This window comes from Drosophila sechellia, chromosome 2L (genome assembly GCF_004382195.2).
Source record: "Drosophila sechellia strain sech25 chromosome 2L, ASM438219v1, whole genome shotgun sequence".
NCBI classification, from domain to species: domain Eukaryota; kingdom Metazoa; phylum Arthropoda; class Insecta; order Diptera; family Drosophilidae; genus Drosophila; species Drosophila sechellia.
This window is the reverse complement of record NC_045949.1, coordinates 14,187,625-14,205,986: the sequence shown is the minus strand read 5'-3', so window position 1 is coordinate 14,205,986 and position 18,362 is coordinate 14,187,625. Positions and strand designations below refer to the sequence as shown.

General features: G+C 40.8%; 1 long non-coding RNA gene and 1 other non-coding gene across 2 annotated transcripts; one reads left to right on the top strand and one right to left on the bottom strand.

The window, feature by feature from the left end:
* Window positions 1-5,309: 5,309 nt before the first annotated feature.
* LOC116802032 lies at window positions 5,310-6,249 on the top strand. Its single transcript, XR_004362430.1, has 3 exons — window positions 5,310-5,432; window positions 5,509-5,648; window positions 5,807-6,249. It is a non-coding gene; the product is annotated as an uncharacterized LOC116802032 (long non-coding RNA).
* An 11,669-nt stretch (window positions 6,250-17,918) lies between these two features.
* Window positions 17,919-17,990, bottom strand: Trnap-agg. The gene has a single exon. It is a non-coding gene; the product is annotated as a tRNA-Pro (tRNA).
* Between the last annotated feature and the right edge of the window lie 372 nt (window positions 17,991-18,362).

Sequence of the window (18,362 nt, the reverse complement as noted above, 5' to 3'; positions counted from 1 at the left end):
CTTCCACTCGAGTGCTAGTGAGTGACAACAGTCGAAATGAGTGAATGATTGAATGGCTGATGGATCGATGATTCGACTGACTGACTGACGGATAAACGGAGAATTGCTTGCCTTTTCCTGTGGCCAGGATGGCGAAATCTAAACAAGACTGACCGCAAGCATGGAGATCAAGAGAAATTGTGACATCGAAGTAAAGACCCATGTGTGGTAATATAGTATTTTCTAAAATTAGTATAAAGTTTGTATTATAATTAATACTTGTACTACCTGTTTAAAATTTGCTCGATGTATGCTATAAAAATTATATATTTCCCCAAGACCGAAGCTAGTTTCAGTGAAATCGATCCCAGTTGAGCACAAAGACGATGCTTTTCAAAGTGATGTGCTACCTCCATCAGTCGTCCAATCTCATTGAAATTTGATAAACAAAAGGCGTAGACCGCATCATCATCGTCATGAATGATGATCTTCTTGCTCCAGCATCACTGGCAACTCAACCTCGATGCCAGCCGAATGATGCCCGTTGACAAGTCACGCCAAGAGTGTCGAGTTAGCGAACAGCTGCCACTGATCGACCCCTCGGATCCCCTCCAGAAAACCCCTTGCCGACGCCCCCCCTCCTTCTGCTTCTGCAGTGCCATCACATCCACATCCTCCTGTCATTCAGCGCCATTGTCGTTGTCACTTCCATCATTGTCAGCCCTGCCGCTTGATTTTGTCATTGTCATGGCGCGTTTGTTTTGCTTCGAGACGGTAGCCAGCATCGCCAGATCAACATCAATTTATTAGTTTTATTTTCTTCGCGGCATCGGGCATTTATAATCAAGCGTTTTTTGTTCCCTTTCGGTTGCCAGGGATTTTTGTTGTGTCACTTCCGCTGAAGACATTTGTCGTCAGCACGAGCGACAGGTTCGCGTCTCATCACTAATACACAGAGAGAAATAGATAGGATAGATATAGTTATACTATAAATTACTGCAGATGATAATAGATTGAAAGCTTTCGATTATCAGTTAAGCCTGAAAGTTAAGTCTTATCAAACTACATAACCATTGGGCTCACATCCTAAGCTTAAGCTTGGCAAGTTTTGTGTAGGTCCGGTATTTTCATTTCTCCCTGTGTATTCTCCCAAATGAGTTTTCCCTCCTTGTGAAGGAACTACCTGCTGCGCGGCGATGATGACGATGATGGCGACCGATGTCTGATGAGTCTATTATCAAACTCGGGCCGGACGGTTGTGTCAGCGGTTATGGGCTCCGTCTCTTGTTTGAATAATTGGACATTACGCGGCCCGACGTTCCGAAAGGAGCCCTAAATAGCAATTAGGCCGCAGTAATTTGAGCTGAGAAACGGAAGTTGTCATGATAATTGGTATTAGTTTCTATAGGCCGTGGCTGGGTAATTGAAAGAAACGGGAAGCAACTAACAAAATATAGATGGAGACCTGTACTTTGGGGAAATGACTTGGCAGAGTTGTCGGTCCACCCTAATGATCGTACTTACTGCGGAACGATCAAATGGTTTGAGCTCTTTCGAATTAGGGGTAAGGGTACATCTTCCATTAATGGAAAAGTAATTGTTTATGAACTTTTAATCATGATCTTGCTGCCTTGAATGACAAAAAATAAAACCACAATCCAACAAACACAAGAACTACCAAGAAAACTAATAAAACTTAGATCTAGTTATTTCTTACGATTTATAAAACCCAATTTCAAAAGGGCAGTAATTAATTATTTGCTTAAGCTGAGTGCAAAAGACAACCCTAAATCTTTCCCAAGATCTTTCCCTGATGAATTGCGACTACTTTCCCAGTCCTCTAACTGAGTTGAGTTGAGACAACACCCAACTGCATTGCAGACAGTCGGGCCATCAGTCAGTCAGTCAGCTAGTGAGTCAGTGCGACCGTTCAGACCTCCGGCACGTCCGTCATTCAGTCAGTCAGTTTGTCATGCCTTCAAGGCTGGAGGCAGTTGCCGTTGCTGCGGCTCCTGTCCTCTCCGTGTACACTGTCAACGGTTGAGTGTGTGCGAAAGCTTTGAATTTATATGCCAGTGTCAGTTGTCAATCACATTTGCAAACTGTCACACATGCGAGCGTTCAAACAGCGGCAAGCTGGCAAACTGAGCGAGTGAGTACAGGATGCGGCACAGCGGCAACATATTAATCTTTGCCAACGAGAAGGATACCCACACGCTCGTGGGGCGTTGCCTCGGAAACAGGAAGAAGAAAGCGGCGAAAAGCGCCAGACGTTGACAGGCATAAGTAATGCAAAAAAATTACTTTATAATGGAGTGCGAAAATGAAAATTGCTGTGGCCAAAAAAAAAAAAAAAACAGAATGAAACGAGGGAGAACCCAAAGAGCTTGACAACCGCAACGTTGCTTTTTCCATGATTGCTACAAGCAATTTGAGGTAAGATAATCATGGGCCACGGACCCACAAAAGATTTCGCACACTCACATTTCATATGCATGGCCATGGATGCGAGCGATGGCAACATGTTGCTGCTGCTGTTGCTGTTGCTGCTGCCGCTGGCGTTGAATGTCGGGAGCAATACTTTGTCGCTGTCCTGACTGCTGACTGTCAACTGTTTTTCGGTGTGCGAGGATTTCAAATGCGATGCGCTGACACCTAGCACACACCAGCGCAACATCAGCGAGACTGGGCGATTGCAAATGCGACATGGGGCCCCACCCACGTGTCGCCCCCACAGCTGACAGCCTTCTGACAGGTTTTGTTGTTCACGCGAGTAATTCATTTTATGCTGCCGCTGCAAGGAGCAGCAACTCCCCTTTAGCTGCTGCTGTTGCTGCTGCTGCTGTCACCTCGTTGCTTCATTTCACATCACAAAAATGCCAAGCAAAGCGACGCCCGTTGACATGTGAGAGACGACAGCACCGCCAGGACATCCAGAGGGAGGCCCCTGAAACGTCCCTGTGACAAGTGACAGTTAAGTTGATGTTGCTGCTGCTGCTGTTGCTGTTGCTGTTGTTGATGTTGCTGCTGCTGCCGTTGCTGCTCCCCAGCAACGTAATTCATTTTGCATGTGCGTGCAACATTTTCAAGCGTATTTATTACGTAAATTAACAACAAATACAACAAGGATGTTGATGAGGACAACTACAATACAACTACAACTACAACGACGACAGCAGGATGTTCATGACGTAGCGGAAATAAATTTTGCGTGAACAATACAAAGCGTTACACTGCAAGTTGGCTAAGTTGTAAACGCCCCAAGGAGACACAGAGACGTACGAGCAGGGCGAGTTTGCGAAATTAATGGCAGGCCAAAGGAGCGACGGGCAGAGCAGCAGGACCAGCCACGCACACATGCTAATGAGCCGTCACAGGCGGGGTTTAGGATCGAGCTGCTCCACGCTGACAGGAAGTGACTGTCAGCTGAACGAAAGGAACGCAAGGCCCCGAAGTTGCCGGAGGAGCACTCAAGTGGCCAAGAAATGGCTGAAGAAACAGTCAAGAACTGAAAATAGAGAAGGTGAGATGAGCAGAGTTAGGCAACTATTGAAGGACGTTGCGCTAAGTATTATATTATCTTGTTACTAAGCTCACTAGTAGTGTGTTTATACGACGTGGTTTACTCTTTCAAAATAAGAACATAGTTTTTTATAGTTAAATTAAAATAGCATTTTAATGCAAACATTTTCCCCACTTAAATACAACGATAACCATTATTCTGCGTGTCAGCAATATTATTTTGAACAGCTATCTTAAACTTCACTAACAACGACTTAAATCACACACTATTTAGGTAATTTATTGCACATACATTTTCCGCCATCCGGACCGCTTCGCAATAGAAAATATGTAGAACCCCATGAATCATTGAAAAGCAGCGTTTTATGGGCCCTAACCTCGTTCGTTGAGAATCTTAAAAGCCGGACAGCCAGCCAACTAGTCTTTGCTGGCACTATCAGCCAAGAGCTCGAAAAATACATTCAGTAAATGTATCAATTTACATGAAGCAACACTTAATTTGAAAATTATATGCAAAAGGAAGTGCAATAAATTTATAGCCACGTCGGCGAATCAAGAGAGAAAATGTGCAGTGGAGATGGAGTTGCAGTTGGATGCAGACTGGCCATAAACTTGTTTACCAATTGCTACCAGGCGAACCAGACCAAGTCTGGAGACCCGGCCATGGACGGAGTGGCTCGTAAATGTTTCTATCAACTTGAAAGGCTCCTCGTAAAATTTGTGAAATGTAACCATATCGAATGCGTCCGTTTCAAGCCGACGACTCGATCCGTTTAATGTTACGCAAATTTATGTGATTTCCCCTACACAACATTAATTGATTACCGTCCGCGTATTGGGGGAAATGGAAGTTGGCGATGAGGTAAATCTCCATCTGTCTGTTTGTCTGTTAATTGAATGGCTGCTCGTTGGGAAGCCCCAAGGTATGAATTTGATTTTTAATAGATGGACGTAAAACCTGATTTTCTTAGAAATTTATTTCGAAATATTTAACATCAATTTTTATAAGTAGGAGGAAAAATAAAGGTAAATAAATAAAATCACGCTCGTTAATCTTTTAGCTTATGTAAGCCATAACAAAGGCAATCCTTGTCAGCCATTTTTGCAGGAAATATGCAATGGGAAATCAATTTTTGATTGATTGAACCGTCATATGGAATGTAATCAGGAACACTTTACTTTTGATTCAACCCAGTAAGCAGTCCAGACCCTTGAACTGGCCAGCTCAATTTTCCGCCCGAAAAGGGCAACTGCGACCCATTCTCTGGCTAACCGCAAACAATTTTGGGGTAAAATGATTTCCCCTAGTCTGACATTTTACCTGAGGAATAAAATATGCCTTCTCATAGGGCAGGATATTTTTCCGTCCTCATCTCCCTCTCTCTCTCTTTGTAGGCTGGCCTGCGGTTGTCCTTTTCGCCTTTTGCCCCGTCGTTTGCCGGCCGTCCTGTCATCGTTACTGTCTGCTTTCGGCAGGGATTTGTAATATTATGCTGTCAAGTCGAACATGCCCACTGACAGTTACCAACTGTCTGCCGGTTCCAGCTCGTCGGTTCAGTTCAGTTCGGTTGGGTTGAGCTGAGCTGAGTTGAGTTCAGTTCTGTTCAGTTCGGTTGATGGGGATGGCGTTGGTCGCTTGACTTGAGTGTGTAAGCCGACAGTGGGTTACACCCCAATTTTACAATTCCAGGACCGATCCGATCCCCAGGAATCGACTGTCCGCTGTCGGGCGGACTGCCAATTACACTTTTTGACGCCGAGCACAATGTGAATGAGTGCGAGGCGATTGCTTCTTGGGGTTAAGGTTGCCCAAGGGGCGTTGACATCATCCTGGTTCCTGGCTGAGCTTCGGTTTGATGCTAACAAATAATGACACGGCAATTTGCAGATTTCACAGCACGCCTTTCAGAGCGCGGGGGGCATGCACAAGCGTAAGTATCTACGTACGAGTATCTACCACTTGAGCCCACCAGTCGAGTTAACAAAGTCAATTCAAACTTTGTTTAGCTGTTGGGCGTAGCCACTTCGCCCAGCTTTTAGCCCCAGTTCCACATCCAGCTGATATCAGTGGCAAGTCCGAGGTGGTTGATGCTTTGTCTGCATGGCCGGCAGTGATGCCGACTTCAGGATTTACAAAAAAGCTATAGGTATTTCTCAAATACCTTTAAATATGTTAGCTACTTTTTAGCTTCCTTTAAGATTAGTTTCTGTATGATACATCTATCATATACCTAAAAAAAAAGTGTGTACTCTTCTAATATTGCTTTGATACATCATTTTTTTTTCTATATATCTCTTTCTTTAGCTACAAAATGTTCATTTTCTCATCACTCGTGCAAGGACCGCCTGCCAGTGTCAGTTGGCTAAGAGTCCTGCTGAGAGGAGCAAAATCAATTCGTCGACAACGTTTTGGGCTTAAAAAGCTTGACAGCCGCATCTCGTTCCTGGCAGCTGGTGGTCCAAAGTCCGAGTTCGAGGTCCGGACTCAAGTTTACACTCACTTACCGACGAGTGGGGCGGCGTACGACCTCCTGCCAGCTTTCCTGTCAAATTTTGTCACTGGGCGGGGCAGAGTTTGTTGAGGACTTTCTTCAGCCGACTGCATGATTGATGGCTCAAGTTCCCAGATTGGAATTGATTTCCATTCAAATTTAAAACATATTTGGTGTTTAATGTCTAAGTAGGTTGAAAGTAAACGCACATATTCCCTTTAAAATAAGTTGATTGTATAGCTGTACTTTATTTTTGGACGGATTGCAAAATACATCATAGATTATGAATAACTTTTAAATTTAGATACTTATATATTTACTTATTTGCCAACTGTTTCTTCGCGCAACCAGACCAACAAAAAGAAACGACAAAATTCCTTTCCGCTCGAAAGTAAAACAATTTTACAGACAAAACATTGCGATGAGAAACAAACAAGCAATATCATCATCGCCATCAAGACAATTTCATGCCACACTTCCAGTGCAAGGAGCTGCAAAAGGGCACTGAAAAGATACAGATACCTAAATGGCTTTCAGCGTTGGCGTGCATAAATTAAATGTAATGTGACATTTTTACAAAATGCACTCATTTCTCAAACATATCCGGCTCTGTCAGACAAGAAGACAGCAAGAGACTGAAAAAAAGCAGAACGAAAGCGAAAGAACTGACGAAGAGCTGACCGAAATGAGACGCATAAATTTTCATATATGCCAAGCGAAATATTTCGCCTTAAATTAGCCTCAATTAAATGTTAATGCATTTTGACATTTTTGCTGTCGCTGGCCGCCATCCGTCCCCGTCAAACAGATCGCAAGTCCGCCAAAGACACGAAGACAACAGCTCGAGAAGCGACAAGAAATGAGGGAAAAGAAGAAATATGAATTATGATTTCGTATATGTATCTCCCAGTCCTCGCGCCCCGTGTATCTGTATCTTAGCTGCTCAGCCCGTCGAGTATCTGTAAGATGCACAGAGCAATTAGCGTTGATGTAGCCGCAGCAGCTGCGCCTTCATTTATCTTCCCGGCTTTTTGCCTTTGCCGGGGGCTTGGGTTCCCACTTTGTGCGGGTTCTGCTCTTCACACAGTTGCTTTAGTTTATATTTTATGGCTGACATTTTGTTGGCAAATATGTAAATGACTTAATGACTGAAAGCCAGCAGAAGGTGGTGCTCTTTTATTCCTACACATCTGCATATGTCATTCTCCACTTTATACTGTTTCACTTATTACCCGAGAGGAGCTGAGCTGGGGCGATTTTCTAAGTAAATGGGTCGCTGGATTTAAGGGAGCCCGAGCAGACATTTATCAGATAAGTAAAGCTTAAAGAACGAAATATTTGTATGAATATTGGTCATGAATAAATACATATGTTTGTTCTTGCATTGGACTTATCCTTATTTGGCCATACCAATAACAAAAATTCGTTTCCAAAATATCTATCTATTCTAGCGCGCAACAAGTGTGTCGTTATCTCCCTCTGACAACTGTTTGACTGTCAATCCAGCTGTCTGTCATTTCAATCACGAATACTAGCTCCTAAGTACACACTAGATTCAAGCATTATCAGTTCATTTATGAATAAAATTAACCTTGTCACACGTGAACAAACTTTGCAGATTGCGTCAAATGTCGAGGGCTGCTTCGTTTACCTATCGCTCAAGTCGCCTTCCAGTTCATTTTTTTTAGTCGCAGCATTTGAATGCGCAAATATTTTGACACAAAAATGTCAAAATGGCTAATCTTTGGACAAGAAAAAAAGAAAAGTCTGACAGTCATATGTCCCAATTAAATGAGAACTATATGCTCTAGATTATGTCATTGGGGCTTACCCAGAAATAAATTTAAAACTTGATGCCATTGAATTTTCATGTACCCCAAGCATGCTAAATTGAAATGTTTTATATTTACGTCATTAAGTTCTGGCGCCTTAGCAATAATTTGTAAAATGAAATAAGCCAAGTGCGTAAAAAGCCCCAATTCATTTGTAAACAAAATCATTAAAGGCACACTCTCCCGTAATAAAATTCTATAAATCTGTAAATGCCCGTGTGGGTGTACACATATAAAAAGTGCCTCATAAATTACCAGGCAATTATAAAACGCGTTCTTCTTCATCTGGCGTGGCTTGACATTTTGCACAGTTGTGCTCGATGCCATTAGGTTTTCAGGACCGACGACGACAGCTCCTAGACGACGAATATGAAGCGGGGATGGCGAGTTGAGGCAGTGGCCCGACCCAGTGAGAGGTTATCAAAATGCAATAAATCAGTTTGTTAAATATATTTTATAGCGCGACAACACAACACCCGACCGTTGCCGTACCCAGTCGGCTTGCCCCGGCCTTATAAACAGACATTTAGTCTGTTAAACACGAGAAAAATGCGCATTATACGGTGTAAATCAATTCCGTGCCACCAGGCCGACGTGCAGATTTATTTCCATTTATTTCAACAAGCCAACAAAAAATTAAATAAAACACACAAATAAAAAAGTGAAATCTGGTAACTGGAAATTACGGGTACACGCCGAGATAGAGCGAGGCCCAACGGCTGTAAATCTCTTTCAGTTATTGTATGTCAAGATTCAGGAGGAACGGCTCGGATTGTTTGCCATAAAGCGGGATGTGTAATCAACTTTGCTCAGACAGCGAGTGTTGGAAAACAAATAGAGACACAGCGTGTTACACTTGATAAACACTGCCGTGGCAGAGACGCATTATAAAGAATTTTCAAAAGCAACCAACCTGGCTTATATCATACGAAATTTACCGCCCGGACAGCGTTGAATGTTTGGCAAATATTAGCACAGTTGTTATACCAGAAGATGATGACGAAAAGAAGGGTTACGAAAGTGGTTGTCCAAGTGGCTGGCTGCCTCTGATTCCTATTTGCTAAGAACCCAGTAGCTTTCGCAGCAGCATAATCCCCGGTATTTACACCTCGCGACCGACACAATCATATGTCATGATGTCCGCTTCGTCTTTATATATGGCAGATACTTCAGATTTTTGAGTTGCCCGTCCCTCGTATCATAAATAAATGGAGTTGATTATTATAGGAGTAAATACAAAGGTGTACTGTATTCCAAGTAAAAACAAATAACGCTCTCATCTCGGATGCCATACAACACCACCTGTGACTGTTTATGAAAATCGGTTACTTAAACTTGTACTACGAGTACGTACTAAATGACAAAACGTAGTTAAATCCGCAAAGACTTGAAAGACCTTAGTTAAGTAGGATTTGTTCCCGACTTATGGCGCAGAGAACCCCCATTTAAGATAACGTCACTCTGTTATATCAGACAGTTCCGAAGACCTGATAACGAAAACTGCAATCGGTTGGGGCTCTTAAAGGATGTAAGAGGGATTTACTTTCAATTCACATAGGAACTTTTAAACTAGAAATATTCCATTAGTGCCATTGATCTTGCCTGTAAGCCCCAAAAACACATCTGATTCAACAAGTTCTTTGGGGTAAGACCCATAATTAGGTGTGATAAGATTGCCACAAGGTGCAGAGAAAAAATTTCCATAATGAGTATGAGATTGCTTTAATGAAATTCGTTTTCACGGGTACCAAACTTATTGTAAAAAAAACTTGATATCTGAAGTGGCGTATTAATGCCCCGTAATTAGCATATTATTTGTTTTAATTATAGGTTAACAGTGCTAAAACCGCTAATTGAAAGCAACCACGGGAAAATTTGAGACCCAATTTCAGCGATAATTTATTGCAAAGTTTCTCATATTTTTCTTTTGGTCATTTCGTAATTTTTGATTGATGAGTGACTCGATGTCACTTTTGTTTCGCCTTTTTTCGATGATAAATTAATACGAGAAAAAACGGCTATGTATAGGGTGGCCACACTCCCCCTCTGCATTGCGTTTTCGGTTTTGGCCGTTGTGTAACTTTGGGCCAAGCGTTTCTTGGAGCTCTGGGCCTCCATCTCGTATATAATTAGCTGTCATAAATCGTTCGGCGGGGGACGTCGGCCATCTTTTATTGTTTGCTTAATAATTTTTCAATGTGCTGTCGTGCCCACTCTCACACTCCCTGGCTGAGCCGCTTGCGTGTCTCTCTGCCGGGCCATAAATCAAACTCTGACATCGCATTGTCATTTAATTAATAATTTATAAACAATTTTTTACAGGTTCGCATTTGGCGAGAAGAGGGCGAAGAACAAGACCTGCCGTTTTGCGTGAGTTAGTGTGTGCGTGGGGAATGACAGGCCTTAACCCGAATTCATTGCCTGGGAAACTAATTGAATTTTCCCAGCTGTGAACTCTGTTTGCGCAATTATCGATTTCTATTGGGTGCAATGAGTTCCACTTAAGGAAATTCAGTTTTTTAAGAAGAAAAAGGAAAACGCTTTAAAAAATATTCTTTTTAGTGTATCAAGTGATATCAAAAGCAAAAGTTTTCGCGGCTTTAACTAACTAACTGAGAAAAGTACGTGCCGAAATAACCAAATTGGTTAAAAATAAGAAGACCCCCGTAGAAAGCTACAGAACCGAAAAACGAAACGTCAGAATCCCCAAGCGCCCAAAAGCTCAACGGCTCGTACAAAAACAGTTAACTGTGGACACTGGCCATTTTGTTGGCCAAAAGGCGGTTGGTAGTTTAGCGGGGAGGTGCTGACGGCGGCGGCACTTTTTGATTTCGCTTCGCCGCTGTCGCTGCTGCTGACCAAAGCGCAAAATCACTTTTGACGTTTTTATTCTTTGTGTCGGCTGGGATTTTACTTGACTTTTTTCGGTGTTATTTCCTTCTACAGTTTTGTTTTTGGCCTGTCCGTTTTGTGGAGCGCGCGCGCGCCTCGTTTCGTTTTCATTATCCGAAGCGCGTCCAAATTCATTTCAAGTTTCGCCGCCACCGCCATCGAGTTTTTGAGGCGTCTTCAGCTGTCCAACTGTTGGCTTTTGGCATCGGGCAGCGCGTTAAGTCCAACATAAGACGACCTAAGCGTTTAAAAGCCTAAACGAATGTGCATGGGCGACTGTGTGTGTCTGTACCGGCCAAGCTTCAAAACACTGAGAGAAACAACACCCCAACTTTAACTTAATTAATCATGTGTGCATTTTCGTTGATTAGAGAACATCGTTAAAAATGTATATCAAATAGGTTTTCAATCTAAGCACTAAATTTGATACTTAAACCCACTATAAGTTAATCATGATCGTGTAATATTTCACCGGCTATTTTCTCAGTGTAAGAGTGTCATTGGGCAGTAAAACGAGAAACGGCAAAAATACAAAATACGAAATACATAATAATCATCATCATCAACATGAGTTGGTCGACCGTTCAGCTGTCAAGTCGGCTTTTATTTTGCGCTCAAAAACTTAGACCAACTTGACAGCTGGAAGACAGTAGTGTTTATAACATCGACGTCTGTCCCACAACCCCCGCAGAGCGACCAGAAGAGACATGAGTGACAGGCGGCTCAGCAAAAGAGTTAATACTGTGATTAAATGGCCAAGAGAAGAGTGCCACTGCCAAAGTGGCGGACAGATCCCAGCCTGGTTGGCCAAATGGTGGGCGGCATTAATGCCCGACAGCTGTGACTGACCGCCGATTTGGGTTGGGTGATGTCTTAAAGCTATCTAAAGACACGTCTTGACTACAGATTTCCTTTTAATTAATTTGAAGTAGTTTTATTATTATTCGAGGTTTTATATTTAAGCTCCAAAAAACATACACTTTTTTTTGTAAATAGTTATGATTTTATTTTCTTGTCAGTTAGGCGACAGCCAAGATTTTCAAATATTTGGCAATTAAGCGAAACGTAAATAGGGAAGATCATATATAATGCTGCAATAACCATCTGGCTTGAGCCCTCAAGAGTCTATGAGCGTCATTTACTTTCAGACGGGTGTTATCTAAATGAGTGACTACTAAATTTAGACGATCCTCTAATTCGAGAACGAAAGACCTTGTCATGGGGCGGCACGACAATCACGAGACTTAACTGATGCTATTATCTTGTTTTCCTGCGTCGTTTGTCTTTTAAATTCCTCACAAATTTTGTTTATTATCTTAGCTCGGAAGCTTAGTAGCCTAATACCAGTAATGTTATTAAAGAAAACACAGACGTTGCAGTCCATTGTTTATCATGAGACTGCCTACAAAACACAAGCTATTTTTAAATGATTCTGAAGGTGCTGTTTACATAAGTAAAAACTAAAGTAAAAGTCCACATTGTTAGTCAAACAAATTTTTAATTGGCCACAGAAAAAATAATCACTTGAATCTGGCAGAGACCTCGTAAACTCAAATAAAATATAATAAGCTGATGACAGCCGAGTCGGCTCTTGAACTCGCTGAGTATGTGGCACATTAGGGCCATAAATTTTCATTTTAATTGCTCTTCATTCAGATTAGACCAACATAATTGTATAATAAAATCAATTTTATTCCAGCGCCCACAAAAATGCCAACGGAAACTGACTTAGTAATCTGTGCAGTGTTGTTTTGTCTAGAGATCGAAATCACACCATTTCATTTTAACGAAGTGAAAAATACTCTTAATTAAAACATATTGAATTTATGTACTCCATTCCTCGTTTTCCATTTATGCCACTAATAAAACGTATATATTCTTGGATGTACTCATTGGAAAAGAGTGTACTTAAATTAATAGGCTCATAAAATCAGAACGAAAAAGCCTTAAAGTGTAAAAACAACAAATCACTCAAGATGACCTCAGACACCAGCGGACAAGAAGTCTTGACAACAGATAATGACACTCGAAAACGTATTTAAAATCTGTTCAATTTGGTTCTTGTGCAACTAACTAATTTTGTTATCAGAAGAAATATTTATAATACGTGAATATTTTTAAAAAGTATATTTAGCGCATCCGTAACAACATTCAAAATTAAAAAAAAAATTCATAAGCAAGTCATAAATATTGTCATAAGCGCACAATTGTGAGCAAATTTATGTAGCCACCACCAAGTGAATAATTTAGGCAAAACCAAAAGAATAAATAAATTTAGAGGGTGAAAAAGAAAGCCAGAAGCAGCAAATTTTACAGCGCAGCAGACGCTGAAACAATAGAATTTTAACAAGAAACATAATTTATTGCCACTTAAGTCATAAATATATTTTTAATTTCGACCAATTCACATTTACAACGCTACCAGCAACAATCGGGCTAAGATCATTTTACCCCTTCTGTGGATACCCTATAGATGAAGTATATTGAACCACGTCAATAGAATGAGCCTACGCAACCATATTGTGATAAGTGCCAACTTTTTGGAAATATTAAATTCATATTATTTATATATGATTAATTTAAATATATGAGTCGTATGTATTTTTAAGTTTATTTTAATAGGTATGCCGCTTTCGTATATTTATAAGTACGTTTCTTTTTTGTATAGTTTCGGCTTGATAGTAGTCTGAAGAAGGCTGGTTAGGGAGGCGCAGAAACAAAAGAAATGAAATACTGAAAGTCTTAAATTTACGTCGCGTTAAATGTTTATTTTCCTTTTGCCGCTTTCATGAATCTTCGAGTTTATTATTGTTGTCTGTTCTGTGGAGCTTCTGCCTTTGCCGCCACTAATTCTGGTAGCCAACGAAAACTTAACACTCAAAAGGTAGTAAAAAAAAGAAATGGAAAAAGCGGACTGTAGAGAGGGCCAGCTAATTACAGGTTGCCACAAAGGCTCCCAAAAACATATGCTAAATAGTTGCGCCGCTCAGAATAAATAAAATACATTTTACATATGGCCAATATAAAAGACCCTTGTGTATAAGGGGTATTCATTTAGTAGGCAAACCTTCTTCGGTTATATTTTTATGGTATTTTTATTTCATCATTGGCTTAATGAACAAAAGCCGAAAAGGTTTCTAAACGGCATGGAGGAGACAAATGTATCTCGTTTGAGCGCAAAACACAAATGTTTAAAACAATAATAAATTATCTTTGTTGTTGCTGGTGGCTCTCTTTGCCTTTTATCGCTTGATAATCGCTGGTCATTAGTCATTTTGGCCTCAACCTCAAGTATTGTGTGTTTTCTATATAGCGAATGTATCTGTATCTTTGTATCTGCTGTCGGTTTCCCTCTGTCTGCCTGCCAGCCTGGGCCACGCCAAAAAGAGTAATGTGAGCAACAACACGGTGGCAGCTGCTGCTTTTGCTTTTCTGTTGCTTTTGCTTTTCGGTTGCTTTTGCTTTCTTGTTGCTTTTGCTGTTGTCGCTGACGGTGTTGTGTTTTGCCTCTTCATTTGGAGCCGGGCAACCCGGCAGCAGCAGCAGCCACTCCGTTTAATAAATCGTGTACTGTCGCCTTTTATTGTTGCGGCAATGTTTCAAATTTTATTTATTTATCTGCTGCCGCTGAATTGGCTTAATAATGTGGCCATCGGACAGCGGCAGCAGCCACAACAACCACAGCAGCAGGTCAAGTCCATATTTAGCAACTTCTGACTCTGACTATATCACACTTAACAGGCGGCTTTGGCCAATCGGTTATCGCTTGACATGCCATGAAATATTTATTCCCTTTCGAGGCTTCGCTGTAAAGCATATTTCAGAGCCTTAAAGGGTATGTGAATGCACTCAAAAATGTTGAGGTGTACTGGAATAAATACCAACTCATTCTTCTTCCTAGAAAATTTTGTAGAACACATCCCATGTTCACAAAATATTTATTCACTTTGAAACGACAGTATAGGGCGTTACTTAGTCGACTACGACTGCAGACTTTCCTCGCCGCACAAACTTTAATCTGACAGCTTGACATTAATAATTAATATTAAAGTACAAAGAAAACGAAATATATTTAACGAATCATCGATTAAACAGAGATCGTAGAAATTCATTACCGGATTTGTCAACAGCCATTTCCGATAAATGAGTTATCTGCGAATGGCGGCGATTGCCGCTGACGGCTTTCTGCCAGTGACCTGATTTTACCAATCAGCCCACGCCAGGCGGGCAAACCCTTCCGGACAGTCGGCATTTTCTTGCCACGGGTAATTTACAATCTAGATCTAACGTAAGCAAAGCCCGCCACTGACCAGTGTCACATATATCACTGATATATCTATCAATAATATATTAGCGCCAAGCTCCCCCGAAAAACACACAGTGTCGGCGGTTGGCCTTTGAAGTGTGGCACAGTAAAATCGGCTTGGCTCAAGGTATTTCGTTTTTTGTCGCTTTCCAGTTGTTTCCGCTGGCTTTTTAGCCAGGTTCTGCCCGGTATTCCTTTTGGGTGGCTCGCCGGGTGCAATAATAATCACAGCTGAAGTATTTATGCCGCGGCTTCAGTTGGAAGGCCTTGCAGGGCCATAAATTCTCAGCGAGATTTAATATATTTTTTTCATTACATATATTTGTTTATAGATACCAATGGACGTATATTTTATTTTTCCATTCTCATATCATATTTTATTCCCTGTTTCCCGGCTGTAATTTATGGCTTTGCGTTCTTTGTAGTATCTTTATAGGCTTAAAACAAAAAGGGTTGGGGGTACATAACTCAAAGTGGGTACGCTATTGTTCGCTACAAAAATTAATGAAAATATTTAATTGATAAAAATGTGACTTTAAAACCTTCAAGATGGCAATAAGCCACGGCTTCAACTTCTGCTTCAACCGCAACCATTCCCGATCCGCCACCTTACTACATAGATCTTGTTTACCACGCCTAAAACAAATCCGAAATAAATGCCTACCGAGTGCCCGTTGACAGTTGTCGTCGTGTCAGCTACAAATGTCATTTTCAAAAACATTTTACACAAAATCTGAAAAAAAGACAGAGATGCTAAATGAACAAGATGGGCGATCCCAGGCAACCGCCCATATAATGTAAGATAATACGGAACGTGTAGGGCTGTGTATGTGTGATTTCTGTTTGTGGAGCCCAGAGGGAAAGTGTCAAACGCAACATTATGAAAATGACACGAGGAAGCCATAAATATTAAAACAAAGCAGGCTAACAGCAGCAACAATGTCACAACACAGCATGGGATATTCGAAGAGGAGGGACCCTGGACCGACTCGCAGCGGGGGCGTGAATTTCACAGAAAAAAAAAGAAATAAGAAATAAGACTACGGAAAATTATTAAGGAGTTGACAGTTGACATTGGGCACACAGACTTAAAGATACAAATGTATCCGCTAGTCACTTACCAACAGTGGGCCCCCGCTGGATGTCACATCTGTGTCACTTTACGCATGATTGACGCCCCAAATGGGTGTGCCGCCCTCAGAGACCGGCAACTTGAGCCGAGAATACGAAAAATTGTAATGGCTCTGGGTGTAATTTATAACAAAACTGTTAATTAGCTGCGACGACAACACTGACATCAGTCAGCTGCTGTGCTGTTGCGTTTAATTTATGGCCAACATGCGAGTGGGTCTCGCCACCTATTAGAACAAGTCTCCGGACTTTTTGGACCTGGAATGTGGCAACAAGTCCCCTAGTTTTGGGTACTTGGACATTTATCTGCACGGTCGCCTTTTGAACTCGACTGTTTCACAAATTCGTCGAAGACGTAAACTTCTGAACGCGAAATTAATTTGTATTACAAAAAGCCAAGCATAAATCGCCATGAATGGCGTGTATTATTTACTATCAGTTGTACAATGGCAAAGTTCGCGAATGCTAATCTCTGGCTAATCTCAAACGGCACTTCATAAATCATGGAATAAATCACCGAATCTTAAACGTCAACTTGCCAGTGCAATAATATATCAATCTGCCAAGGAAAATCACAGCACTGAACAGCTGTCGACATTGTATAGGGCCACAAATAATCCTCCTGCAATCTCAGTCGGCTATTATAAATTATTTACGGGCGGTTGTCCGTTTTAGCAGAATTGCTGCAAATATTCTGATTATTCTGAAACTCGATTAATAAATAAATAAAAATTGTTACTACAATGTATTTTTTTTACTATTTTTGTCATATTCCACATTTCTATTTTGATCGTAAATTATCACACTTGCTTTTCATGTCGCATAATCTTGAACATCTTTATGAACGTCTCGGACAATAAAATCGATTTTACGACTTTGTAGCAATAACCATCCCACAAGTTGTCAGTTCTGAGGTGCCAATAAATAATGAACCAATATCACAAAAGGAACAAATGAAGATTTCAATCAATAGGTTTCGTAAGATACTCTTTCAAATACTCTTACTGACTAGAGGGCTGATCAATACCCAGAAGTGGGCATTTATAAACTGAAACCAGAAGTATTTACTATAAATATGGTAAATATTTTAACTACAAGTGAACTTTATTGGTTTTCATACATCGACGAAATTTACACATATGCCTTTAAACCTCTTGAAAGAAATCACAACCACTGATTAGACTTAATTTCCACGAGCTCATAAATTTAGACAGGGGCTAGCCCCAAAGTCACAAGATACCATAAAGGTTTTGCCATGGTATAAGCTCTGTCGTATATATTTATATTTATGGCTCTGAACAGGCCCATTATTGTAGAGTATTAATAATTATGACTCAACTTCTGATAGCTCAAATGGCTGGCCCTAAATGCAACAATAAGTCCATGGAAACAGTTCTTTACAAATTACATTGTATTCTATATATTCCATACATTATATGAATGAATAATTTAATGAATAACAGTATCTAAAGAAGGTTATTAGTTCATTGGAGCATGATCCAATAAACAAACATTCCATTTTTTTATTTGAATTTCGGTACCTTAAGAAGAAAGAAACCGAGAAATTTCGAACATTCCTTTGAAATATTACAAGAAATTGGCAGGACATAAAATATTATAAAAAAGTGTGGGTGTCTTAAAACGGACAAACATGCACAGCCTATGCGTTTATAGTGTCACAAACGCTACCTTCTACGTTTTAGCAAAGCTAGCATAATCTATTAAACTAAAAATAAAAATTAAAGTAAAAAAGTGTTTTGACTTGGGCTCGTCCGGGATTTGAACCCGGGACCTCCCGCACCCTAAGCGGAAATCATACCCCTAGACCAACGAGCCAGTTGGACAATGGGCTCCAAGCCGCCAACTTCAGTCCATCGCAAGATCTCTTGGCGAGAAAACGAAAGAGTTGGAGCTATTTGCTCCCCATTTAGAGACACTATTTTTAACAAAAAGTTGCTGAGTTTGTTGTTGTTCGATGTTCCGCTGCTTTTGCTGCCTTTCAAGTTGATTTTGCTTTTATGGCTGCCGTTCGGAGGCGCCGCGCGAGTGTTGACATCCAAAACAGATTGTTTAACATGGACAGCAGGGTAAAACAAAGAAATGCGTGGCATGTAAATAAATTGAATTTGGAACGACAGCAACAACAATCAAAACGCTTTACAAGCGCAGCTTTCAACGGAATCAAAACATGATTAATAAGTATCCAAA